Genomic DNA, 26,275 nt, shown 5'->3' on the forward strand with positions numbered 1-26,275 from the left:
TATCATAAGGATATTCATATGGCTAATATTCTGTTACTCATGTCTGTTCTGTACAAATGGTCCTTAATTTTGCACACAAGAAAATTCGCCTCCCTCGTCAGGCAGTAGTTTCCTGGAAAAACCACAGTAACCTTCTGTAAATGAACCAGAGTAAATGGATTCTTGTAGAGGAAGGAGCATAGAGGAGCTCGTGGGAATGCATAGCTTATCTCGATGGAGAAGGCTGCCTATCAGGGTATTTTTAACCTGGATCCCTCATTGCAATCTTTTTTTATTTTTTATTTTTATTTTGAGAGAGAGAGAGAGAAAGAGAATATCCCAAGCAGTCTCTGCACTGTCTGTGCAGAGTCTGACTCAGCGCTTGATCTCAAAGCCATGAGATCATGACCTGAGCCGAAATCAAGAGTCAGATGCTTAACTAACTGACCCACCCAGGCGTCCCTTTAATTGCAATCTTTAGTTTCCAGACTGCAAACTAATTTCAGCATATATATATATATATATATATATATATATATATATACACATTTCTATCTATCTCTATATTATCTATATCTATATCTATATCTATATCATCTATATATCTAAAAACCAATTGAAACCGCTGAGTCTAGGCAGGGGGGAATGAACCCTATGACTCAGGTGGACTGAGGAAGCAGGTAAAGGTGTGTGTTGAGGCTGTTGACATAACTCAGCAGCTATTGTTTCAAGGGCTTCCTTGGAAGAGAGTGCTTCATATCTAACCATTAAAATGGTGTTTTGTCAATTGAGAATATTCACCCACGCTGGGCAGAGATCTTTACCAGGCAGGTAGGGTGTGTGTGTAACAATTACATCAACAAAACAGATGCAATTCCTGTCCTTGGGGGGGTTTACAAAACTGCACGTTGAAGAGGCACGCTTGAAAGAGGCTTAAGAATACTACAAAGCATGATACAAATGACCGTGACTGAGACTCATCTATTTCTGGAAAGGGTAGTCTGCACCCCATTTTTAATGGGGCTGAGGTTTAGGTATATCGGTCTCCAGAAAGAACATCACACCGTATCCCAAAGAATGTACCAATATGGCAGCTCTCTGGAGCACACAGGCACTGCCTCACAAATTAGATCTGGAGGTGGTTGGTGAGGAAGGCCAGTGTATTTTAGTAAGTATTAAATGGAATTTCATGTATTCCAAGGCATTAACTGAGCACCTACTGTGTGTAAGGCACAGTGCTAGAAGCCTCATGTTACTTACATTTGAAAAGGACACATGACATGCACATAAATGGCTAAACTAGAATGGACATGGGGATGAGTGTCTGGAGGGAGGTATGGATGAAACATTAAGGGAGTTCAGAGGAAGAGAGCTACTCGTGAATGAGAAGCCTGGTGGAGGTGTCAATGGCAGGCAGATCTCTTAGAACAACTAGGGCTTAAACACTCTGGAGACAGGCACGGCCCTAAGGCTGAGGGCAGAGCAGTAACAGCTTCTGAAGCTCCGGTTCCCTTTCTTTGTGGATCAGATGTCCAGCCAGAACTCCATATTGACAAATCAGACATGGGACTTGATTGAAACTTCACTCAGTATCTGCCCTCATTCCTAATCCTCTCCTTGTCTAACCTGAAGTAGTAATTTCTTCAGGTTATTTTAGTTCACTCACTCAAAAGTGATTGCTGCTAGTGGGAACGATGAATAAATAGTGTCCATTTTCCCAATTCTTCCATATCTTCCTTATATACAAGGGAAGTTACCACTCAAGTTCCCAAGACCACAGGCCTTTTTGCAGCTGTGGCACAGCCCTGTCTGGATGTTGTGATGGTCAAGTTCTTTATGCTTTTGCACCCCTTGTTCGCATGATGGTCCTGCGCTGTCATCTACCTACTGGAGACTGGAAACTGTCTCCACGTTCTGTTGCCTAAACAGCAAACTGATGGACGTGTCTTGAAGGCAGAGTAGGAAATGGAAAGGAGAAAATGAGACCTGGGTTTGGAGGATGGAACTTCCTGTCTGAACCGTTGAGCCTGCCAGCGGGTGTTAGCTTCCTTGGGAGACTAGACACACCCACAGACACCCCAGGTTTTGAGTGGATTCAACATTTCCACAAAGAACAGAATATCACACAAAATGGTAAGATGGCAAGATACTGAAGCATTTGAAACTGCCAACAGGAAGAGATGCTCGCTCCAACACAACTAAAAATGGACCATGTATTTTGGACATGGAAATCACATGATAAGCATAGTTTTTAAGATGCAGAAGCATCTGATGATAATCGTTCAGAACCAGAAACGGGTTTGGCACATGTTGGATGCTTTACACGTGACATTAGTGTCGTCTTCAAACATAAAGGGTGACTTTACAGGACCTCGCTGCTACTGCCAACCTACTGACACCTGCCCTTCAAGGACTGGCATTTTCTTTTCTTTATGTATGTATGTATGTATGTATGTATGTATGTATGTATTGAATATAATTTATCGTCAAGTTAGCTAACATACAGTGTATATGGTGTGCTCTTGGTTTTGGGGGTAGATTCCTGTGATTCATCGCTTCCATACAACACCCAGTAATCATTCTAACAAGTGCCCCCCTCAATGCCCATCACCCATTTTTCCCTCCCCCCCCCTCCTCATCAACCCTCAGTTTGTTGTCTGTATTTAAGAGTCTCTTCTGGTTTGCCTCCCTCCCTCTCTGTTTGTAACCATTTTTTCCCCTTCCCCTCCCCCATGTCTTCTGTTAAGTTTCTCAAGTTCCACATATGAGTGAAAACATAGAATATCTGTCTTTCTCTGACTGACTTATTTCACCTAGCATAATACCCTCCAGTTCCATCCATGTTGCTACAAATGGCAGGATTTCATTCTTTCTCACTTCCAGGTTGTATTCCATTGTATATATAAACCACATCTTCTTTATCCATTCGTCAGTCGATGGATATTTAGGCTCCTTCCATAATTTGGCTATTGTTGAAAGTGTGGCTATAAACACTGGGGTATATGTGTCCCTATGCATCACCACCCCTGCATCCCTTGGGTAAATTCCTAGCAGTGTTATTGCTTGGTCATAGGGTATTTCTACTTTTAATTTTTTGAGGAAACTCCACACTATTTTCCACTATTTTCCACCAGTTTGCATTCCCACCAACATTGCAAGAGGGTTCCCATTTCTCCACATCCATGAATGACTGGCATTTTCAAATAAACCTAGCTGGTACCACACTTCGACATAGTGCTAACTCAGCCATTCCTCAAACCATATGGTTTTGTCCCCATTTATGTATTTGGAATCCCTGCTGAACCCTCGTAAGCCATTGATGGAAAACTGAAGCAACTGGCTTTTTGTAGTCACCAGACAACCTAACTACTGCACACTTTTATCATCGTTTCTGTATTTATGAATATATCTACCTGCTTTTATTGCCCATCAGTCATGTTGCAATAAGTCATTGTCGTGCCTGAATTCTTCCAAAATCTGTTTTCTGGAGGGGGAGTCACAGATGGGCTTGGGTTTGCTCCTTTTGGTAAACCTGTACCTACCATATACCTTTGCTGAGGTCCTCCTCTGCCCACATCCCTTCTCCTCTCCGCCAGTGGGTTACTTCTCGTCACCCAGGCAGGCTTCCATCTGGATTGCTTCTAACCATCATCCCCACCCCACTCAACCTGGGCTCAAAGTGCTGCGTCTTTTTGGATGTGCAGAGAGAAATGTGGCTATGCTCTTAGACTCAGCTAACTGTGAATTTAGAACCTTGGAAATAATTACAGAACATTCTTCAAAATAAATTAGCATCCAGGTCGCCCTTCACTATCTATGAGAGCATTATGTGCTACTTCTGTTAAAGGGCATAAAATCCACATTTTTGTTTAAAAAAATGGGTCTACTTTTATGTAGCACCCAAATTTAATTATTCTTAAAGCATTTTAGGATCCCAGATGAAAGATGCTACCGCACTGTAAGTTCTAATATTATTTATTTCCCTAGTCAGCAACATTAGTTGGTTTTTCCTTTCTTGAAACCTATTTATCATTTGTATAAATATAGTATTTGGGGGAGCTTCCTGCATTAGATCATCTCCTATCCTTTGAGTGCCCTTGACATTCACTGCACTTTCCTGGTGAGGCTTGCTGAGATATTAATCCAGTGGCCTCTCCTGTTTTAATGCCATTGGAAGGGCTTTAATGTTACTTACTGCTATCAAGATAAGTGTTGACAATTAGTTTTTTTGTTTTTGTCCTGTGTAGCACACTATTTTCTTTCTTACTGGGGTGACCAGACTTTTCTCCTGATGTCTATATTCATTCACAAATATTTAATGTTGCCTCCTGTGGTGTGCTAGCCCTGGTGCTAGGTTCTGGGGCTGCCAAACATTTTCTGGGCCCTTAACAGCCCAGATTGTGTGTCCTCTGAGAGGTTACATGTATCATGTTGTCTCCCACCCACCTGCCTGTGTAGTTTGGCAGACAGATGCTAAGGTAGCTCCCATGATCCTGTCTCCTTGTATTCATGCCCTTCTGTAATCCCCTCCCTTTGAGTGTGGGAAGAATCTGTGACTTGCTTAACCAATAAAATATGGCAAAGGTGCCGGCATGTCACTTCCACGATCATGTTACATAAGATGGTGATGCCTGTCTGTCTGAGGAAATCTTTCCCTTGCTGGCTTTGAGGAAGCGAGCAGCCATGTTGGGGAGGTGCAAGCGACCAAGTGCTAAAGGTGGCCTCTGGCTGACAGCCAGAAAGAAATTGAGGTCCTCAGTCCAACACCCAAGAAGGAACCGAATGCTGCCAAAAACCATGAAACTTAGAGATAGATTGTTCCCTGGTTGAGCCTTTGGATGGGGACTTATCCCTGGCCAATTTCCTTTTTTTCCTTTCTTTTCTTCCCTTTCTTTCTTCCCTTTCTTTCTTTCCTCCCTCTTTCCTTTCTCTCTTTCTCTCCTTCCTTCCTTTCTCTTATTTCTTTCCTCCTTCTTTCCTTTCTTTCTTTCTCTCTCCTTCCTTCCTTCCCTTTCTCTTCTTTCTTTCTTTCTTTCTTTCTTCCTTCCTTCCTTCCTTCCTTCCTTCCTTCCTTCCTTCCTTCTTTCCTTTCTTTCTCTCTCTCATTCCTTCCTTCCCTCCTTTCTCTTTTTCTTTCTTTCTTTCTTTCTTTCTTTCTTTCTTTCTTTCTTTCTTTCTTTCTTTCTTTCTTTCTTTCTTTCTTTCTTCTCTCCCTCCCTCCCTCCCTCCCTCCCTTCTTTCCTTCTTTTTTAAGAAAGCTCGACACAGAGTGGGGCTTGAACTCACAATTCTGAGATCAAATGCTCTACTGACTGAGCCAGCCAGGAGTCCTCCTTGGCCGTTACCTTGATGTAAACTTTACAGAGGATGCAACTAAGCCATGCCCTGGCTCCTGACCTACAGAAACTGTGAGATAATAAATGTGTATTATTTAAAACTGCTTAGTTTGTGGTAACATTGTTACACAAAGATAGAAACCTAATATATGTAGCTAATTTCTTCCTCTTCTAGGGACTCTATGCATATGGTACATAAATCTATTACTGTATTTAGATTGCACTGCAGTCTTTTTTTTTTTTTTTTTCTGCCTGGCTTCTCCATATACAATAAAGACCATAATAATAACAACTAAAGCAGAGTAGAATTGTACACTATATCTCATTGTGTAGAAAAGAGAAAAGTGGATCTGTATTATTTTCTCTAACTGTTCTCATCTTAGTCTCAGGCCCCACACTGCCGCTGGCTGTGTGCGCAGGGGAGGAGGGGGCGCTTAAACTTGCCGATGAAACAGAACTTTTTAAACTGTGTCCAGTTGCTTTGGTCTGTTTCTCTCCTTTCAAAGCTTTCCTCTGTTCCCTGGCCAAAATCGTGTCAGGTGTAGGGAGGCTTCTACATCCCCATGGCCATGGGGGAGGAGAGCTAGCTCACATGAGAGTCCTGTGCTGTTCTGTGTGTCTGTGCTGGCCTCCTCGGCATTGTATGTCATTCCAACTTGTCGCCAGGCATCCTGCGGGCATCTGCAGCATGCTGAGGTCTGCTGCGGACACGACTCGTGGCCTACTCAGCCTGATCAGGAACCATTAGACTTCTTTTTGCTGACTGAGTTCCACACTGGCCTTTGCTCACTCTGTAGACGCTCCGATTCTCTTCCACGTTCTTCATCCAGTACTGGCCTGGAGTGTCTATTCCAGTGGTCTCTGCTTTGTGTCACTTTGACAACAGTCACCCCAGGTCTGTGGCAGTCCTTTTGGTGATCAGTGGCCCACCAGCTTCTGTGTCACCCACTGGAGAGCCCAGTGGGTCCTGTGAATTCCTTTCATGCTACAAAGGAAGCAAGGGAGGCGGGGGTTGCTCAGGACTCTTTCTGCCCCACCTTGCAAGGGACACCCTGTGAAATGGCTTTCTCATGTGGTCCCAAAGAAGGCGAAGTGGCACAAACCCCACTTTCTGCTTCTCTCTTACTCCTTGTTATGATCTTAAGGCCTGTGTTAGGTCTGAGTCTGAGAGGTTCCAATACAGTCTTCTCTTTACCACCTTCTCTCCAAATCTCTCTCCCTCACCATCACCCCTCCTCATTCTGATTCAGATTCAGATGCCTCATTCTGTTTGGAGGGACTCTCCCTATGTCATCTCCTTCTGCTCTCCTTCCCCACCCTAAGTGGAACTTGCTCTTCCCTTCCCTGGAACACTAAGCCTCATGGTTTAGACTTGGTGGTATATAAGCTGCAGGAAAAGAAATGGCTTACCAATTAAGAAAGATGCATCATGAGTTAAAAAAAATTTTTTAAAAACATTTATTTATTTTTGAGAGACAGAGAGAGGCAGAGCATGAGCAGAGGAGGGGGAGAGAGGGGGGAGACACAGAATCTGAAGCAGCTCCAGGCTCTGGGCTGTCAGCACAGAGCCCGATGTGGGGCTCGAACTCTCGAACTGTGAGACCATGACCTGAGCCGAAGTCAGACGCTCAACCAACTGAGCCACCCAGGCGCCCCAATGCATCATGGGTTTTTATTTAAAAATCATGCCATAATGCCAAAGATGAATATAGTTTACTCCACTGAAATTAAAAGCTTATGTTTGACAAGAGGTTCCGTAAAGAGACTGAAAGGACAGGTCACAAATCGGGAGAAAATATTTGCACACATATAACTGACAAAAGGTTAGCATCCAGAATCTACCAACTGTGCCTAAGAAGGGGGGGGGGGGGACAAATTATCCAATAGAAAAATACGCACAGGACACAAACAGGAATTCTACAGAAGAAGCATGAATGGCAATAGACATATAAGCAGCTGTTGAACTTTCTTAGTAGTCTGAGAGATGGCAATTAAAACCATGGTGAGATGCTACATGTATATATATATATATATATATATATATGTGTGTGTGTGTGTGTGTATATACACATACATATATGTATATACACACATACATATATTTTATATATATATATCCACACACATACATATATATAAACACATACATATATATGTGTATATATATACGTATGTGTGTGTGTATATGTACATATATAAAATAGCAAGAATATGAGTCTGACAATGTTTGGTGTTGGGTACATTGCAGACTTTGATGTATGGGATGGGAGTACAGGTTGGTACAACCACTTTAGAAAGCAACTTAGGGTGTGTGTCCCGTCCATGAACTACAGCCAGACCAACACTAAACCATCCTGCACACCGAGAAAACTGTTCTGAGGATTCATACAACCATCTGCACAACCTGAACCACAGAATTCAGCGGGTATGCGGCGCAGAGAGGTGAACTGGGGGAGAGAGAAACTGCCGAGGGCAGGGAGCTGTTTTTGCCTGTGGAAAAAGGACGGAGATTGGGGGGGCGGGGAATACGGGAAAAGCACGTCCCCAAAAAGCAGCCGGAGGGAAAGTGGAAAAGTGGAAACAGCCGTAGGGACTGAACTAAAAAGGGAGAAAGGAGAGGGTTAACTTCCACTAATACTGTAAACAGGGGAGGGCAGAGTCTGAAACGCCCCAGCTCCATACCTGGCGGTGTTCTGGTGGGAAGGGCGAATCCCCAGGAGCAGAGCGGGGTCCAGGCGGTCCTCGGGCCACACGGGACAGGCGGTTCCTTTGCTGGGAGGACATCTGGTGGAGATTGTGGCCGCCCGGTCCCAGCAGACCCCAGAGAACAACCACATTCGCTGGTGTTGGAACAGGGTCGTTGTGGGTGAAGCCTGATGCCAGACGTGCGTTGTGATTTTCCATAATCCCCGAAACGCTGCTGCTACACTGTCTCGCGAACTTTTTTTGGGGCGGGCTGGCACCCGGCCGCAGCCTCGGGACACCGGCAGCAGCACAGTCCCACGAACATTCCTGGGGGCGGCCGGCACCCGGCCATTGCTTGGTGAGACCCTCCGCAGAGGGGCAGCACGGGTCAAAGCCGCAGTCCCTCAGAAGTCAGGGGCCGGGGAAAATAGCTGCACCGGAGACAAAACTCACCCGGGAGGTGCTGCCTGGGGCGTGGTCACGGACTGTGTGAAAGCGGGGAGTGGACAGAAACAGAAGACAAAGGACACGTGCACCATTGCTGATCCAGGAGAACAGAGTTCCCACACTGGTGACTGGACAGCTGGGTGGACACCATTTTAACCGCTCCCGCGCATGCGCATACGCACCTACAAACGCCACAACATCCACCCCGGTAGGCTGACAGCGCCATCTAGTGGAGAGTGGAGTCGTTACACGAAGCCCCACCCAACTGAGCCAACTCCGCTCTTCAGGAACACAAGTCTCTCTGCCTGCTTAGTGTATGGACTATTAAGTGCTTCATAGTTTGACTTCTAGGGGAAAACGAAGTAATTTCAGTCGTATTTCAGTCTGTTCGCCCATCCATCTATTAAATTCTCTTTCTTTTTTTTCTCTTTTTCATTTCTTTCTTTTTCTTGAATACAGAAAGAGAAAAAATTCATTTTTATTTTCCATTTTTATTAAAGATATTTTTCTTTAAATTTTTTCTACTATATTATTTACTGTTGTGTAAAGTTTTTCAAATTCTATTTTACTTCCATCATTTCATTTTAGTCTACTCCAGTGTATTCATTTTTTCAAATTTTCAAATGATTTCCTTTTTTTTCCTTTCCCCTTTTTTGTCTAACCCATCAAGCCCCTTTCAACACCCAGAGCAAAACACACCTAGGATCTAGCATCATTTATTTGATTTGTGTGTGTGTGTGTTTAATTTTTTAATTTTAATATTTTTTAATTTTAATTTTTTTACCTCATTAATTCCTTGTCTCCCTTCAAAATGACAAAACGAAGGAATTCACCCCAAAAGAAAGAGTAGGAAGAAACGACAACCAGAGACTTAACCAACACAGATACAAGCAAGATGTCTGAACCAGAATTTAGAATCACGATAATAAGAATACTAGCTGGAGTCGAAAATACATTAGAATCCCTTTCTGTGGAGCTAAAAGAAGTAAAATCTAGTCAGGATGAAATAAAAAATGCTCAGTGCAACCACTGAGTTCCAATCTCGAATGGAGGCCATGGCAGCAAGGATGTATGAGGCAGAACAGAGAATCACCAATATAGAGAATATGGAGAATAATGAAGCAGAAAAAAAGAGGGAGATAAAGGCAAAAGAGCATGATTTAAGAATTAGAGAAATCAGTGACTCATTAAAAAGGAACAATATCAGAATCATAGGGGTCCCAGAAAAGGAAGAGAGAGAAACAGGGGTAGAAGGGTTATGTGAACAAATCATAGCAGAAAACTTTCCTAACCTGGGGAAAGACACAGACATCAAATCCAGGAAGAACAGAGGACTCCCATTAGAGTCAACAAAAACTGACCATCAACAAGGCATATCATAGTCAAATTCACAAAATACTCAGGTGAAGAGAGAATCATGAAAGCAGCAAGGGAATAAAAGGCCTTAACCTACAAGGGAAGACAGATCAGGTTTGCAGCAGACCTATCCACAGAAACTTGGCAGGCCAGAAAGGCGTGGTGGGATATATTCAGTGTGCTGAATCAGAAAAATATGCAGCCAAGAATCCCTTATCCAGCAAGGCTGTCATTCAAAATAGAAGAAGAGATAAAAAGTTTCCCAGACAAACAAAAATTAAGGTAATTTGTGACCACTAAACCAGCCCTGCAAGAAATCTTAAGGGGGACTCTCTGAGGGGAGAAAAGATTAAATAAATAAATAAATAAATAAATACCAAAAGCAACAAAGATTGGAAAGGACCAGAGAACACCACCAGAAACTCCAACTCTGTAAGCATCACAATGGCAATAAATCCATATCTTTCAGTACTCACTCTAAACGTCAATGGACTCAATGGTCTAATTAAAAGACATAGGGTAACAGAATGGATAAGAAAACAAGATCCATCTATATGCTATTTACAAGAGACCCACGTTAGACCTAAGGACACCTTCAGATTCAAAGTAAGGGAATGAAGAATCATCTATCATGCTAATGGTCAACAAAAGAAAGCTGGAGTAGCCATACTTATATCAGACAATCTAGACTTTAAAATAGACTGTATCAAGAGATGAAGAAGGGCATTATATCATAATTAAGGGGTCTATTCACCAAGAAGACCTAACAATTGTAAACATTCATGTGCCAAATGTGGAAGCACCCAAATATAAAAATCAATTAATCACAAACATAAAGAAACTCATCGATAGTAATACCTAATAGTAGGAGAATTCAACATCCCACTCACAGCAATGGACAGTTCATCTAATCAAAAAATCAACAAAGAAACAATGGCTTTGAATGACACACTGGACTTGATGGATTTAACAGATATATTCAGAACATTTCATCCTAAAGCAGTGGAATATACATTCTTCTCTAGTGCACATGGAACGTTCTCCAGAATAGACCACATACTGGACCACAAATCAGCCCTCAGCAAGTACAAAAAGATCGAGACCATACCATGCATATTTTCAGACCACAACACTATGAAACTCAAAATCAATCACAAGAAAAAATTTGGAAAGGTAACAAATACTTGGAGACTAAAGAATATCCTACTAAAGAATGAATGCGCTAACCAAGAAGTTAAAGAGGAAATGAAAAAGTATATGGAAGCCAATGAAAATGATAACACCACAACCCAAAACCTCTGGGACGCAGCAAAGATGGTCATAAGAGGAAAGTATATAGCAGTCCAGGCCTTCCTAAAGAAGGAAGAAAGATCTCAGATACACAACCTAACCTTACGCCTTAAAAAGCTGGGAAAAAAAAAAAACAGCAAATAAAACCCCAAACCAGCAGAAGACAGGAAATAATAAAGATTAGAGCAGAAACTAATGCTATCGAAACCAAAAAAAACCAAAACAAACAAACAAAAACAAAACAACAACAACAACAAAAAAACCAGTAGAACAGATCAATGAAACCAGAAGCTGGTTCTTTGAAAGAATTAACAAAATTGATAAACCACTAGCCAGTTTGATCAAAAAGAAAAAGGAAAGGACCCGAATAAATAAAATCAAGAATGAAAGAGGAGAGATCACAACCAACACAGAAGAAATAAAAACAATAATAAGAGAATTTTATGAGCAATTATATGCCAATAAAATGGGCAATATGGAAGAAATGGACAAATTCCTAGACACATATACACTACAAACACTGAAACAGGAAGAAGTAGAAAATTTTAACAGACCCATAACCAGTAAAGAAATTGAATTAGTAATCAAAAATCTGCCAAAAAACGAGTCCAGGGCCAGATGGCTTTCCAAGGGAATTCTACCAAACATTTAAGGAAGAGTTAAGAGCTATTCTCTTGAAGCTGTTCCAAAAAATGGAAATGGAAGGAAAACTTCCAAACTCTTTCTATGAAGCCAGCATTACCTTGATTCCAAAACCAGAGACCCCACTAAAAATGAGAACTACAGACCAATTTCCCTGATGAACATGGATGCAAAATCCTCAACAAGATATTAGCCAACTGGACCCAACAATACATTAAAAAATTATTTGCCACGACCAAGTGGGATTTATACCTGGGATGCAAGGCTGGTTCAATATTCGCAAAATGATCAATACAATTCATCACATCAATAAAAGAAAGGACAAGAACCATATGATCCTCTCAATAGATGCAGAGAAAGCATTTGACAAAAGACAGCATCCTTTCTTTATAAAAACCCTCAAGAAAGTAGGGATAGAAGGAGCATACCTCAAGATCATAAAAGCCGTATACGAAAGACCCAATGCTAATATCATCCTCAATGAGGAAACACTGAGAGCTTTCCCCCTAAGGTCAGGAACAAGACAGAGATGTCCACTCTTACCACTGTTATTCAACATAGTATTGGAAGTCTTAACCTCTGCAATCAGACAACACAAAGAAATAAAAGGCATCCAAATTGGCCAGGAGGAGGTCAAACTTTCACTCTTCGCAGATGACATCATACTCTATATGGAAAACCCAAAAGATTCTACCAAAAGACTGCTAGAACTGATTTATGAATTGAGCAAAGTTGCAGGATATAAAATCAATGCACAGAAATCGGTTGCATTCCTATACACCAACAATGAAGCAACAGAAAGAGAAATCAAGGAATCGATCCCATTTGCAATTGCACCAAAACCCATAAAATACCTCGGAATAAATATAACCAAAGAGGATGAGAAATCTATACACTGAAAACTACAGAAAGCTTATGAAAGAAATTGAAGAAGACACTAAAAAATGGGAAAAGGTTCCATGATCCTGGATAGAAAGAACAAACATTGTTAAAATGTCGATACTACCCAAAGCAATCTACATTTTCAATGCAATCCCTATCAAAGTAACACCTTCATTCTTCACAGAGCTAGAACAAATAATCCTAAAATTTGTATAGAACCAGTAAAGACCCTGAATAGCCAAAGCAATCTTGAAAAAGAAAACTAAAGCAGGAGGCATCACAATCCTGGTCTTCAAGCTATACTACAAAGCTATAATCATCAAGACAGTATGGTACTGGCACAAAAACAGACACTCAGATCAGTGGAACAGAATAGAAAACTCGGAAATGGACCTACAAACATATGGTCAACTAATCTTTGACAAAGCAGGAAAGAATATCCAATGGAAAAAGACAGTCTCTTCAGCAAGTGGTGTTGGGAAAACTGGACAGCGACATGCAGAAGAATGAACCTGGACCCCTTTCTTACACCATACACAAAAATAAACTCAAAATGGATGAAAGACCTCAGTGTAAAACAGGAAGCCATCAAAATCCTCGAGGAGAAAGCAGGCAAAAACCTCTTTGATCTTGGCCACAACAACTTCTTACTCAACACATCTCCGGAGACAAGGGAAACCAAAGCAAAAATGAACTATTGGGATCTCATCAAAATAAAAGTCTTCTGCACAGTGAAGGAAACAATCAGCAAAACTAAAAGGCAACCAACAGAATGGGAGAAGATATTTGCAAATGACATATCAGATAAAGGATTAGTATCCAAAATCTGTAAATAACTTATCAAACTCAACACCCAAAAAACAAATAATCCAGTGAAGAAATGGGCAAAAGACACGAATAGACAGTTCTCCAAAGAAGACATCCAGATGGCCGACCAACACATGAAAAAATGCTCAACATCACTCCTCATCAGGGAAATACAAATCAAAACCACAATGAGATACCACCTTACACCGGTCAGAATGGCTACCATTAGCAACTCAGGCAACGACAGATGTTGGCAAGGATGCGGAGAAAGAGGATTTCTTTTGCATTGTTGGTGGGAACGCAAGCTGGTGCAGTCACTCTGGAAAACAGTATGGAGGTTCCTCAAAAAACTAAAAATAGAACTACCCTACGACCCAGCAATTGCACTACTACGTATTTATCCAAGGGATATAGGTGTGCTGTTTCAAAAGGGCACATGCACCCCAATGTTTATAGCAGCACTATCAATAATAGCCAAAGTATGGAAAGAGCCCAAATGTCCATCGACTGATAGATGGATAAAGAAGTGTAGTATGGGGGCGCCTGGGTGGCTCAGTTGGTTGAGCATCCGACTTCTGCTCAGGTCATGAATTTGCAACTTGTGAGTTCAAGCCCTGCATTGGGCTCTGTGCTGACAGCTCAGAGCCTGGAGCCTGCTTCAGATTCTGTGTTTCCCTCTCTCTCCACCGCAACACACTCACATTCTGTCTCTGTCTCTCTCAAAAATAAATAAACATTAAGAAGTGTGGTATGTATATACAATGGAGTATTACTCGGCAATCAAAAAGAATGAAATCTTGCCATTTGCAACTATGTGGATGGAACTGGAGGGTATTATGCTAAGTGAAATGAGTCAGTCAGAGAAAGACCAATATCATATGACTTCCCTCACATGAGGACTTTAAGAGACAAAACAGATGAACATAAGGGAAGGGAAACAAAAATAATATAAAAACAAGCAGGGGGACAAAACAGAAGAGACTCTTAAATATGGAGAACAAACAGAGGGTTACTGGAGGGGTTGTGGGAGGGGGGATGGGCTAAATGGGTAAGGGGCACTAAGGAATCTACTCCTGAAATTATTGTTGCACTATATGCTAACTAATTTGGATGTAAATTAAAAAAATAAAATTAAAAAAAAAAAGAAAAGAAAGCAACTTGGCATTACCTAAGTAAAGTTGAATATGTGCACTCCAGCAATTTCACTCCTAGGTGGGTCCTGAGAAATTCTTGCACCTGTGCACCAGAACCCATGCAGAAGAATGTTCACAGCAAAGATCTGGAAACGATTCAAATGACCATCAACATGAGGATGGATAAATAAATAAGTTGTGGTATACGCATTCAACAGAGTACCATTCAGCAGTGAAATGAAACTAATGGGCTCCAGTTACACAGGTCAATATGGATGCATCCCCAAAACACATTGTTGAGTGAAGAAAAGGAAAGCCACAGCACGAAAGAGAAAAGGCAACCTGAGTTCTCATCGACAGGTCAAAACTAGACAAACCAAGCAATACAGACTTTCAGACGGAGGGCTAGGAGTTCTGGCAGCAGGGTAACAGCAACAGCTTCATAACAGAAGGACGCTTTAAAACAAAAATATATTTTTTATTCCTAGATCTTTTTTTTTTTAGAGCTGTTTTGGATTCAAGGAAAAATTGGGCAGAGAGTGCAGAAATCTCATATCACCACCCCTCCACTGCCAGTTTCCCCTATTATTAACGTCTTCATTAGGGTAGTACGTTTGCAACATTTGTTACAGTTAATGAACCAATATTGTTACCTTTATTACTAAGCCCACGGGTTTACAGGAAGGTTCTCTGCTGTACAGTTCTGTGGGTTTGGCCAGAAAGCTAATGGCTTGTACCCACCATTTCAGGGTCTTACTGAATAGTTTTACTACCCTAAAAATCTTCTGTGCTCACCCTATTCACTCCTGCCTCCCTCTAACCCCTGGTCACCAGTGATCTTTTTACTGTCTCCGCAGAATTGTTTTTTCCAGAATGTCGTATGGTTGGAATCACACAGGATGTAGCCTTTTCACATCGGCTTCTTTCACTTAGTGATATGCACTTAAATATCCTTCAGGTATTTTTTATGACTTGATGGCTGCTTTTTTTTTTTTTTTTTGTAATCCTGAACAGTATTCCATTGTCTGGATGTGTCACAATCTGCTGAAGGACATCTTGATTGCTTCCAAGTTTTGACAGCCATGAAGAGAACTGCTATGAACATCCGTGTGCAGGTTTTTGTGTGGACATAAATTTCCAACTCCTTTGGGTAAGGGCTAAGGAGTCTAATTTGGTATGAAGGTGCCAACCTGTCTTCCAAAGTGGCTGTACCATATAGCGTGCCCACCAACGGTGCATTTGCGATCTGACGCTCCGCTTCTGGGCCAGCTTTTGGTGTTGTCAGTGTTTCGCATTTTTGCCATTCGTGTGGTATCTCATTGTTGTAAGTTGCAATCCTCCCATGATATAGGATGTTGAGCATTTTCTTATATGCTTATTTATCATTTGTATATCTTTTTTGGTGATGTTCAACCCACTTTGAAAGTAGGTCGTTTATTTTCTTACCTGTGAGAGTTCTGTGTGTATTTTGGATAATAGTCCTTTATCAGCTATGTCTTTTGCAAATCTTTTCTCTAAGTCTGTGGCTTGTCTTCTTCTTTTCTCCTGATGCCGTCTTTCACAGAGCAGACGTTTTAAATTTTAATCAAGCTCAGCTTATCAACTCTTATGTTCATGGATCATGCCTTTGGTGTTGTATCCAAAGAGGCATCACCATATCACCATACCCAAGGTTGTCTATATTTTCTCCTGTATTATCTTCTAGGAGTTTTGCATTTTACATTTAGGGTCTCTAACCCATTTGAGTTAGTTTTTTGTGAAGAGTAGGAGGTCTGTGTCTAGATTAGGTTTTTTGTTTTTGTTTGTTTGTTTGTTTTTTTGCATATGGATGTCTAGCTGTTCAGCACCATTTGCTGAAAAGACTACCTTTCTTCCATTGCATTGCCTCTGCTCCTTCGTCAGAGATCAGTGTGGGACTATTTCTGGATTCTCTATATTCTCTGCCATGGATCTAGTTGTCTGTTCTTTCGCCAACACCCACACTGTCTGATTCCTGTAACTTTATCGTAAGTCTTGAGGTTTGGAAGTGTCAGTCCTTCAATACCACGCTCTTCAATATCATGGTGGCTGTTCTGGACCTTTTGCCTTTCTCCATATAAAGTTTAGAATCAGTTTGTTGATATCCTCAAAATCTGAAAATTTTAAATGTGAATTTTCTAATTAGAGATACCCGCTGTCTTTTCACAGGAGGCTTTTATATACCTTTTGCATTTTCACATTTGTGGCATCCTAGGGAACATTTTCTTCTGGAAGTTACATGGTTAGTGTCACTGCTTTAGAAATGTAGATTCTAGGGGCACCTGGGTGGCTCAGTTGGTTAAGTGTCTGACTTTGGCTCAGGTCATGATCTTGCAGTTTGTGAGTTTGAGCCCTGCGTCGGGGTCTCAGAGCATGGAGCCTGGAGCCTGCTTTGGATTCCGTGTCTCCCTCTTTCTCTGCCTCCCCCCCTGGCCCTCCCCCACGCACACTCCGTCTCTCTCTCTCTCTCTCTCTCTCTCTCTCACAACAATAAACGCTTAAAAAAATGTAGATTCCAGGGGTGCCTGGGTGACTCAGTCAGTTAAGCATCTGACTCTTGATTTCAGCTCAGGTCATGATCTCACAGTTCATAGGTTCGAGCCGTGCATCAGGCTCTGCACCGACAGTGTGGAGCCTGCTTGGGGTTCTCTCTCTCCCCCCGCTTGTGTGTTCTCTCTTTCTCTCAAAATAAATAAATAAACTTTAAAAAAAATGTAGATTCTATGGTCTATAGTGGAGATAATGCTTTTGTACAAGGTTAGCACATTAAAAAGAATTCTTTAAGATTTTTAATTGTGGTAAAATGCACATAACATAAAACTCACCATCCTAACCATTTTTGTGAACCGCTAATAACATTAAATATAGCGTTCTATAACAACTAAATATAGCGTTCTATAACATTCAATATAGTGCTAATAACATAGCGTTCATACTGTTGTGCAACTGATCTCTGGAGCTACTTGCATCCTGCAGAACGGAAACTTTACACTCATTGAAGGGCAAATTTCCACTCTCCTCTCCCCCGGCCCCTGGCAACTTCCATATTCTACTTTCTATCTCTATGAACCTGGCTCCTCTAGGTACCTCATATAAATGGGATCTTACAGCGTTTGTCTTTTTATGATGGGCTTACTTCACTTAGAGTAATATCCTTGAGGTTATTTTACGTCATAGCATGTGACAGTCTTTCCTTCCTTTTTAAGGCTGCCAATATATCATGGTATGTATATACCACATTTTGTTCACGCAGGCATCCACCGATGGAGTCAACTTGAATACATGGTAAAGTGGAGTGTGTGAGCGATCTGCTCACGCTGCCTCGACTGTGCCAGACGTGGCTTAGGGAGGGTGTGGAAGGAAAGAGTAGCTTGAACCCAGCACCGAGAGGTGTTGCCCCATGTTGGACGCTACAACCAATTCAGTGTAAGAAATTGGACAGAATCAAGATCAACAGGAAAAGAAGTCTTAAGACGCATAGTGTTTTGCTCTATTTTTCACCATGGAAAAAGACAGAGGAACATTTTGAGGGGCTGTGGGAAGAGGGGTTAGTGATGGGTTGTGCTCTCTTCAGGTTGGGAAGGTTGTGACCTCACCAGTGGTATCTCCATATTGCTATAGAGTTTACTAAGACAATTGTACTTATATACTGTACAAAAGCACTTGAATGTATGATTAACTATATTAGTAATTCCAGGATGTAATCATTTAGTCGGTGACAATTCCAGGCATGGCTTTGGATATGTGGATTGAAGTAAGACTAGATTATGTCTAAATAAACAAAAGCTGAATATCAGGTAGAGTCTGAATCTTTAGGACAATGATATTGTTAGCTCTGATATGCTTAATTTCAGAGTAAGTTTTGAAAATTCAATGAATAAATAATAATATCCACAAGAAGAACAATGAAGGCTACAAGGTTCGCTGAATGCCAAATAGGAGTGCGACTGGCATTCTGATGTGTAAAATAAGATGCTGTCTGAAGCAATGACACAGACGCAAGTTCAAGTAGCTTAAAGCAATCTATGTTGAAGAAAGAAATCTAAACCCAAAGTACCTGGTTTAAAATATTGGAAAAGAAGTCATCGCTCTCGGGGAATGGAAGACAAATCAAAAGATCATCATAAACGTGACATTGAGCCAGACCAGTGGTCCACGGTCTGTCGGCCCAAAATTCTGTTGGTGCAGTGACTCTGTGGGGTGTTTTGTGGCAGGTCAGGGTTGGCCCTGGGCTCCCACATTACCCAGTTATCAAACTATCATCTATGAGTGGATATAAACGTCTACTTTTTTCGCTTTGTGTCCGCTTTGGTGTAATGCTTTCTATAGGTAATACTCACCTTGTATTGAAGCAAAAGCTAGGGTTTTCAAGTTTTAAATCACCTCCTCACATTTTAGAGTCTTGGGATTTAGAGAACAGATCTTTGATCCACATAACTGTCTCTTCCATGGTTTTTGAACTTTGGTCTTACACATTCTTGGCTTTAACATTCAAGCCCTCTGTTTGTCTGATGTATAGGACTCACACCACCCCCTGACTGTTTTGGTTTCTTCTCTCTGTTTCCTCTCCAGCTCTTCGGCATCTTCCTTGAGGTCTAACCGCAGAAATCTTTGCAGTTTTTCCAGGTGATGATGCATTATGACTTTGTATAAAGTCAGGGAGAGCTAATGCCAGCTAATACCCCTCCCAGTGTATCACAGGATGAAATGAGACCACGTATAGGCAAGCATAAGGAAATCTATTTTTTTCTGATTTAAAAATTAATATATGTTCACTGGGGGAAAAAAGGTATAAAAGGAATATGTCATGAGAAGCAAAATTCCTAGCATTAATGACTGGGGCTTGGTTATACTCTTGTAGATTTCTCCCGCCTCTTCTCTGGCTAATAACATGTAATACAATTGCAAAGAGGAGACCATTCTACTAGTGTATTTTCTCTTGTTTCATTCATTTGCTACATTGTGACATCTTTCCAGGTCAGTGTGCAGAGAGCTACCACATTCTTTCTCATGCCTCAGTGGGATCCCAATTGCATGGGTTAATCCATTTCATAGTGGTGGCCATGTTAGCTTGGTTCCAAGTTTTTCTTTTAGCCTCTTTCCAATTTTTCCTTTTTGAAACAAAGCTTCAACTAACAGCATTGTGTTATGACATTTGTACATATTTGAGTGATGATTTCTATATACCCCTAGGACAGGAGCTGCTGGTGGAAGGAAGGCATACTTAAATTTTGATGGAGGGTTTGGGCCTGTCCCACTCTCTTTTCTAAACCTTTTCGTAAGTAATGTTAAAACGAGCTCCAAACTTCCTGAGGATTATTTTCTAAACTCTTCCTTTTAGAGTATCCAAAGAAGTACCTGGATGTTCTTGACATTTCTCTTGAGTGGAGTGAGGTCCTGGTGATTTTTTCCTTCCTTCTCTATCCAGAACAGTGACTGTCTCTGATCACCCTTTCACACTGTACTTCCTGCGTGCCTTCCTGTTTGTTACTTAGAACAGGAAGTTCTCTTTCTGTAGCTTTCCTTGTAGCTTCTAAAACTACCTGTACTTGGAAGTTATCATTTCAATCTCTCTCCCATGTGACGCTGGCTGAGCTTACCCACTGAGGGAACTGACTGCAGCGACAGGTGTAATTGAGAAGGTACTGGGAGGATTTCTCCCCAAACCTACCTTGTACCTTCATTCATTTAATAAATATTAAGCACTTAAAAATTTTTTTAATATTTATATTTGAGAGAGAGAGAGAGAGAGAGAGAGACAGAGCATGAGTGGGGGAGGGGCAGAGAGAGAGGGTGACATAGAATCCAAGGCAGGCTCTAGGCTCTGAGCTGTCAACACAGAGCCCTACATGGGGCTGGATTCACAAACCTTGAGATCATGACCTGAGCCTAAGTCGGATACTTAATCAATTGAGCCACCCAGGCGCCCAGTATTAAGCACTTTCTATGTGCTTAATATAAACTGAGATGTAGCAATGAACAAGACAGGCCAAATCCTTGCTTGCATAGAGCTTGCACTCTAGTGGGTGTTTTTTGGAAGATGGAGCAGGAGGGGAAATGGATATGCAAGCCTGGGGGGTCTAAATGGTGCTAGCATGATGGAAGTACTAAAAAGGGTACTGTGGCAGAGAGTGATGGGGAGGGTATTTTACATCAGGAGATGATATTTGGGTTAACAGATAAGTGATACAAAGTGATACAAAGAAGCTAGCCACATGGCAAGCCCAGGTAAGGTCGCTCCAGGCAAAGGGCAAAGCAAGTGCAAAGGCCCTGAGGCAGGACCACTTTGGACTATGCAGAGAACTGAAAGGAAAGCAGTGGCTAGAGCAGAGTTCGTGAGGGCTGGTAAGACAGGAGATGAGAACAGAAAGGTGGTGAGGCCAGATCGGGTAGGGCCTTGAGGTCAATATAAGAAGTTTGGATTTTATGTCCAGTGCAATGGGAAGCCATTAAAGGAGAGTATCAACTAATTTATGTTTTTAAGAGGCCGTTCCGGCTGCTGTGTAGGGAATAGATTATGGAGTGGCAAGCAAGGGATCAAGGACTAGTTGGGAGGACATTTCCAGTCCAGATGTAATATGATGATGGCTTAGACTAGGAGATGGAGAGAAGGGTATGGGTTTGCAGTATATTCTGAAGGCAGAGCAGACAAACTTGGTGGTGGGTTAGACATAGAGGGTGAATTAAGAAAAGGATCTTGAACACCACCTACATTTTTGGTTTGATACCTGAATGGATGCTGGATGTTATTTACTGAGATGGAAGACAAGGAACTGGTTGTGGGGAAAAGATTAAATTTTGTTTAGGTCAGAAGGATCAAGGAGGCTGTGGGTCTGGAACTCAGACTCAGTTTATGTCACATGTGCCAGGAGCTGGGCTCTATCATACAAAGCTCATAGCTGTAACACAATGCTTGAACGAAAGAAGATACTTCTTAAGTGCTTAATGGATTAAACTGTCCTCATTAAAATGTAAATATGCCCCCAAAGTGATAACTCATTGTGTGTTGTTAGTCATTAACACCTTAGTATGAATTTACATGTTCATTTTATAACAATGATTTGAAAGCTACTGCTTAAAAAGGGGATGCTAAAAAAGACTTTGGGAGCACTAGACTCCTTTGAAGGTATAGGCTGAGCCTTGTGGGTATCCTCAGAAGGGAGGGGAGGAAGGCTGCTAAAAAAAAAAAGGCAAAACCCACAAATTATAGAAATGTTAATTTTGCCTAGGGCTGCTACCATTCCTTCATTTTCAGTCAAAGTAGTCTTTTTAAAATATATAATTGCTGTCTGCCTTGTTAAAAAAAAACCCAACTAATTTTATCTAACATTTCCAGTTGATTTTTTTTTTATTCTAGTAAGCTGTTCTATTGCATAGTTGCATTATGGTTTTTTTTTTTGGTAACATATAGAATTTCTACCTACAGAGATTCATAAAATGCTTTGCTTGCTTGAGAATCCCGTTGTATAGTATTACAATTAAAACCTGACTAACTAGTTCTCCATGAGCTAGTGCTGTATGTTACCATCTCGCTTTTTGACGAAACCATCTTTTCTAAGCACTGAACACTCACTCAGTGACAGATGGTGTGTTTAGCACTCAGTTCTGGGTTCCTTGAGGACAGCAATGGGGCTTTATCTCGAAGACTCTGGGGCTGGCCCAGTGGAGACCTAATGAAGCTTTGGATGGAAAGGCAGATTTGCAATAAGCCCAATAATAACTAACAGGACTGTGCAATCATTGTTACGTTGCTCTGATTTTCTAAGTGGAATTAAATCGAATTCCGTCCCTGTTACCGTGGTAAGGAGGAGTTTAATCTTGGGGATGTTTTGAGGGGTCCTGCCCTTTGTTGAAAAAGACAGTTTGTAAATAAAGGTGCAATCGTGATTGTCAAGTAAATACAAAATGAACAAGGTGAAGAGATTTTATTTAACTCATTGACTCCTGAGGAAACAAGGAAGACGTAACTAGGTACTGTGTCAAAGGAGAATTCAGAAATCACGCACATACATAGGATATCAGGAACGCTAAAATGCATTCACAGTTAGATGCAAAACTGGTCAGTAATCCACAGGACAATAAGAAATCGTGTTCCACTGGACACAATTCATTTGTGTTTCAGTGAACAAGAATCATCTGCTTTACTACCTGTGTTACTCTGCTGGTGCTGCCGTAAGAAGGTCCCACAGACTGGGTGGCTTGAAACAACAGAAATTTATTCTCTCACAGTTCTGGAAGCTACCATTCTAAATTTTTTTGTGTGCTTATTTATTTTTGAAAGAGGCGGGGGGGGGGGGGAGTGCGAACGAACAAGGGGTAGAGAGAGCAGGAGACACAGAATCCGAAGCAGGCTCCAGGCTCTGAGCTGTCAGCACGGAGCCGATGTGGGGCTCGAACTCACGGACCGCGAGATCATGACCTGAGCTGAAGTCAGATGCTTCACCGACTGAGCCACCCCGGCACCACTGGAAGCTACAACTGTAAAATCAAGGTGTCGGCGGGAGCAAGCTCTCTGTGATACCTGTAGTGGAGAATCCCTAACTCCTGCCAGTTCACAGCAATCTCCGACATCCCTTGGCAGCCATTTCATTCTCCGCGTCTGTCATCACATGCCGATCTCCCTTTGTGTGTCTGTCTCTCTGTGTCTGTTCTTTTTTTTTTCTTTCATGGGTTTTTGTTTTTTTTTTTTTTAACTATTTTTGAGAGAGGGAGACAGAGAAAGAGAGAGAGAAGGGGAGGGGCAGACAGAATCTGAAACAGGCTCCACTCTGGGTTGTCAGTACAGAGCCTGACGTGGGGCTCGAACCCACGAACCGTGAGATCATGACCTGAGCCAAAGCCGGATGTTTAACCGACCGAGCCGCTCAAGCGCGCCCCCCCACCCCCCCACCTGCCGCTCTGTGTCTGTTCTTACAAGGACACCAGCCATACTGGATTAAGGGCCCACTGTCCCCCAGTATGACCTCATCTTAACTAATTACATTTGCAATGACTCTATTTCCAAGGAAGGTCACATTCTAAGGTACTGGGGGTTAGGACCTCAAAATATCTTTTGATATACACAATTCAACCCATAACACTACCCATTTTCTGCAACGACAGAATTGTGAAATAGCTCAAAGGCAAGACACAACACCCAGTAACCATTTTTTTTTTTTTTTTGGTCCATCCAGTCTTTTATAATTTTTCCTAACACCCTTCCTAGGGTCGCCTCCAAATTAGGGGATCTTTAGTCTACATGGCCACCACTGTCATGCCTGCTTAAAAAGCAAGAAGCTTTCCTATTTCTGGGCAGGCTGGGTACAGAGGCTAGGTACAGAGGCTGAATTCCTGGGGCTGCTTTAAGGTTGCCAGGTAGCCAGGTGCACACTTTTGAGGTGGGGGGGCCCCCCAAGGGCGTTTCAAGGGCAAGGTTAGCATCTCCTCTTGCGGAAGTGGCCGAATTCCACCCCCGCCTCGGTCTCAGGGGCGCCCACTGCCCTCTCTGCCTTCCAAACCCTTCACGCATTTGTCTCTCTTCCTTCCCTGGCAAATCTCTCAGGATGCCTGCAGAAACTCTGGGTCTCTCTCCCCTGGAGTGAAAGGAGGTGGGTGCGTGTCTCTTTCTAACTCACCCTCACCACGTATACTCCCCACACCTGGGCACGACAACCGTGATGCACCTTTGCCACAGGAAGATTCTGAATCCACAGCTGTGCTGCCCTTGGAGGCTGCGGAAAAGACCTGCGAGTCTGAGAAAGGCTGATGTTGAAACGCAAGAGGGGCTTTCCGGTGGTCTTGGGTTAAGAGCAGAGCACGCCGTCCTGGTGCATTCCAAGAAGGAGTTTGGGGATGTTGTGGCTTAGTCGCTTCCCTCACTTGAAGCTGCCCCTTCTCTCTGTCCTGCTCATCATTCTCTGGCAAGCGATGGCTTCCAAGGGTGAGCATGGGCGTCCAGTTCCACCCCTTGTGAGGTTTTTTTTCCTGACTTCTGCAGGAGCACTCAGACCTGGCTGTGCCTCTCAGCCTCTTCTGCTTGTCCTCAACTGTGCGTCATTCCCTTAAACCCTGATCGCCCTGCAGGGTTATAGCGACCTCCGTGTGTGCCGATTGACATTCATTGTTTAGAAATGCCTGGTCTTGGGGCGCCTGGGTGGCTCAGTCAGTTACCGACTTGGCTCAGGTCATGATCTCAAGGTTTGTGAGTTCCAGCCCCAGGTCGGACTCTGTGCTGACAGTGCAGAGCCCGCTTTGGACCCTCTGTCTCCCTCTCTCTGCTCCTCCCCCGCTTGCTGTCTCGCTCAAAAATAAATAAACATAAAAGAAAAGGAAGAAAGAAAGAAAGAAAGAAAGAAAGAAAGAAAGAAAGAAAGAAATGCCTGGTTTGTCTTTAGCATATTTAATCTCAGCAGCTTGATGACTTTTTTTTTCTAGCTGTTATAGTACTCATTTATCTAAATAGCTTCCAAAACCCTTCCAAGACCCCTAAGCTTTACAGTTTAAAATAATGGAATTTAAATAAGTGCTTTTGCCTTCTTCTCCCACAGGGGACATTTGGCAATGTCTGGAGACATTTTTTATCATTGCAACTGTGTGGCCGCTGCTGGCATCTAGTGGGTAGAGGCCGGGGATGCTGCTAAGTGTCCTACAACACTCCCTGCCCCCGCCCCGCAGCTGCGACAGTCACCAAGCCTCAGATGTTGACGGTGCTAAGCTTGAGAAACCTTGGTTTGAAAGAAGGAAAGAAGATAACTCCTTTGAAGCATATGATAAACATAATGTATGATCCATGTGGAAAAAATTGAAAATACAGACAAGCTCCAAAGAAGAACGCAAACCTCTCGAAATCCCAGGAAAGTACATTTTCTGCTGAGGTTAAAACATTTTTTTCTTAAAGGTCTATTAAGAATAATTTGGATTCCTCCTCATTCCCAGCAAAACTTAGAAGCGAAATGTTTATTCCTGTTCATTGGTAAAATGCAATGGATTGAGGCAGGGTGGCCCAAGGTTTTATGGGCCAGGAGGAGGGAAGAGCTAAGTTACGAGTAAGGACTAAAGCTCTTTCTTTAAGGCACTGGACTCATTCCAGATGTCTTTCTAGATGTGAAATGCCACCGAAAGTGCAGAGCAGAGACTCGTCCTCCGTGTAGGAAACTTCTCAGCCTCCCCCTTCCCAGAGAGCCACTGGAATATGAAGACGTTAGCAGTAGACGCTGGGGCTTCAGCAGGAGAAGGAGGCTGGCTGTTGGCTATTTTTAACACAGAAGCCTCCTAAAATAGGAAGATGTTAAAATAATGACCTATGAAAGAAGAGAAGCCCTTTTGTGGAGTAAAAAGCTGGAGACAATGTGGCACCCACTGGGGAGTGTCTCTGAGTGACATTTTGGCCACGCGGGGGTTCAGGAATGTGGGTGGCGGAGCGAACACGGGGATTCTGTGTCTGCCGGCGGCTGAAACTTCTAGGTGAGTGTGAGTTGACGAGTGTGCTTCCAGCGAGAGGCTGCGCCTGTGAGCTCCCTCGTGTCCTGGGGCATCACGGAGCAAGTGGAGGCTGGAGGGGACCAGGCACGTGCCCTCAGCAAGAGCTGCCTCAGCCCCTGGTCAGTGGCAGCCTTTGTGCAGCCCTGGGTGTGAGGGGCCCTGTGATGAATCAGGTTTTTGTCTAAGTGCAAGAAGGCTTAGAGTTCGTTGTGTCTGGGGCCATGTCTTCGCCTTCCTAAA

The sequence above is a fragment of the Neofelis nebulosa genome, chromosome 4, assembly GCF_028018385.1.
Source record: "Neofelis nebulosa isolate mNeoNeb1 chromosome 4, mNeoNeb1.pri, whole genome shotgun sequence".
In the NCBI taxonomy this organism is placed as follows: domain Eukaryota; kingdom Metazoa; phylum Chordata; class Mammalia; order Carnivora; family Felidae; genus Neofelis; species Neofelis nebulosa.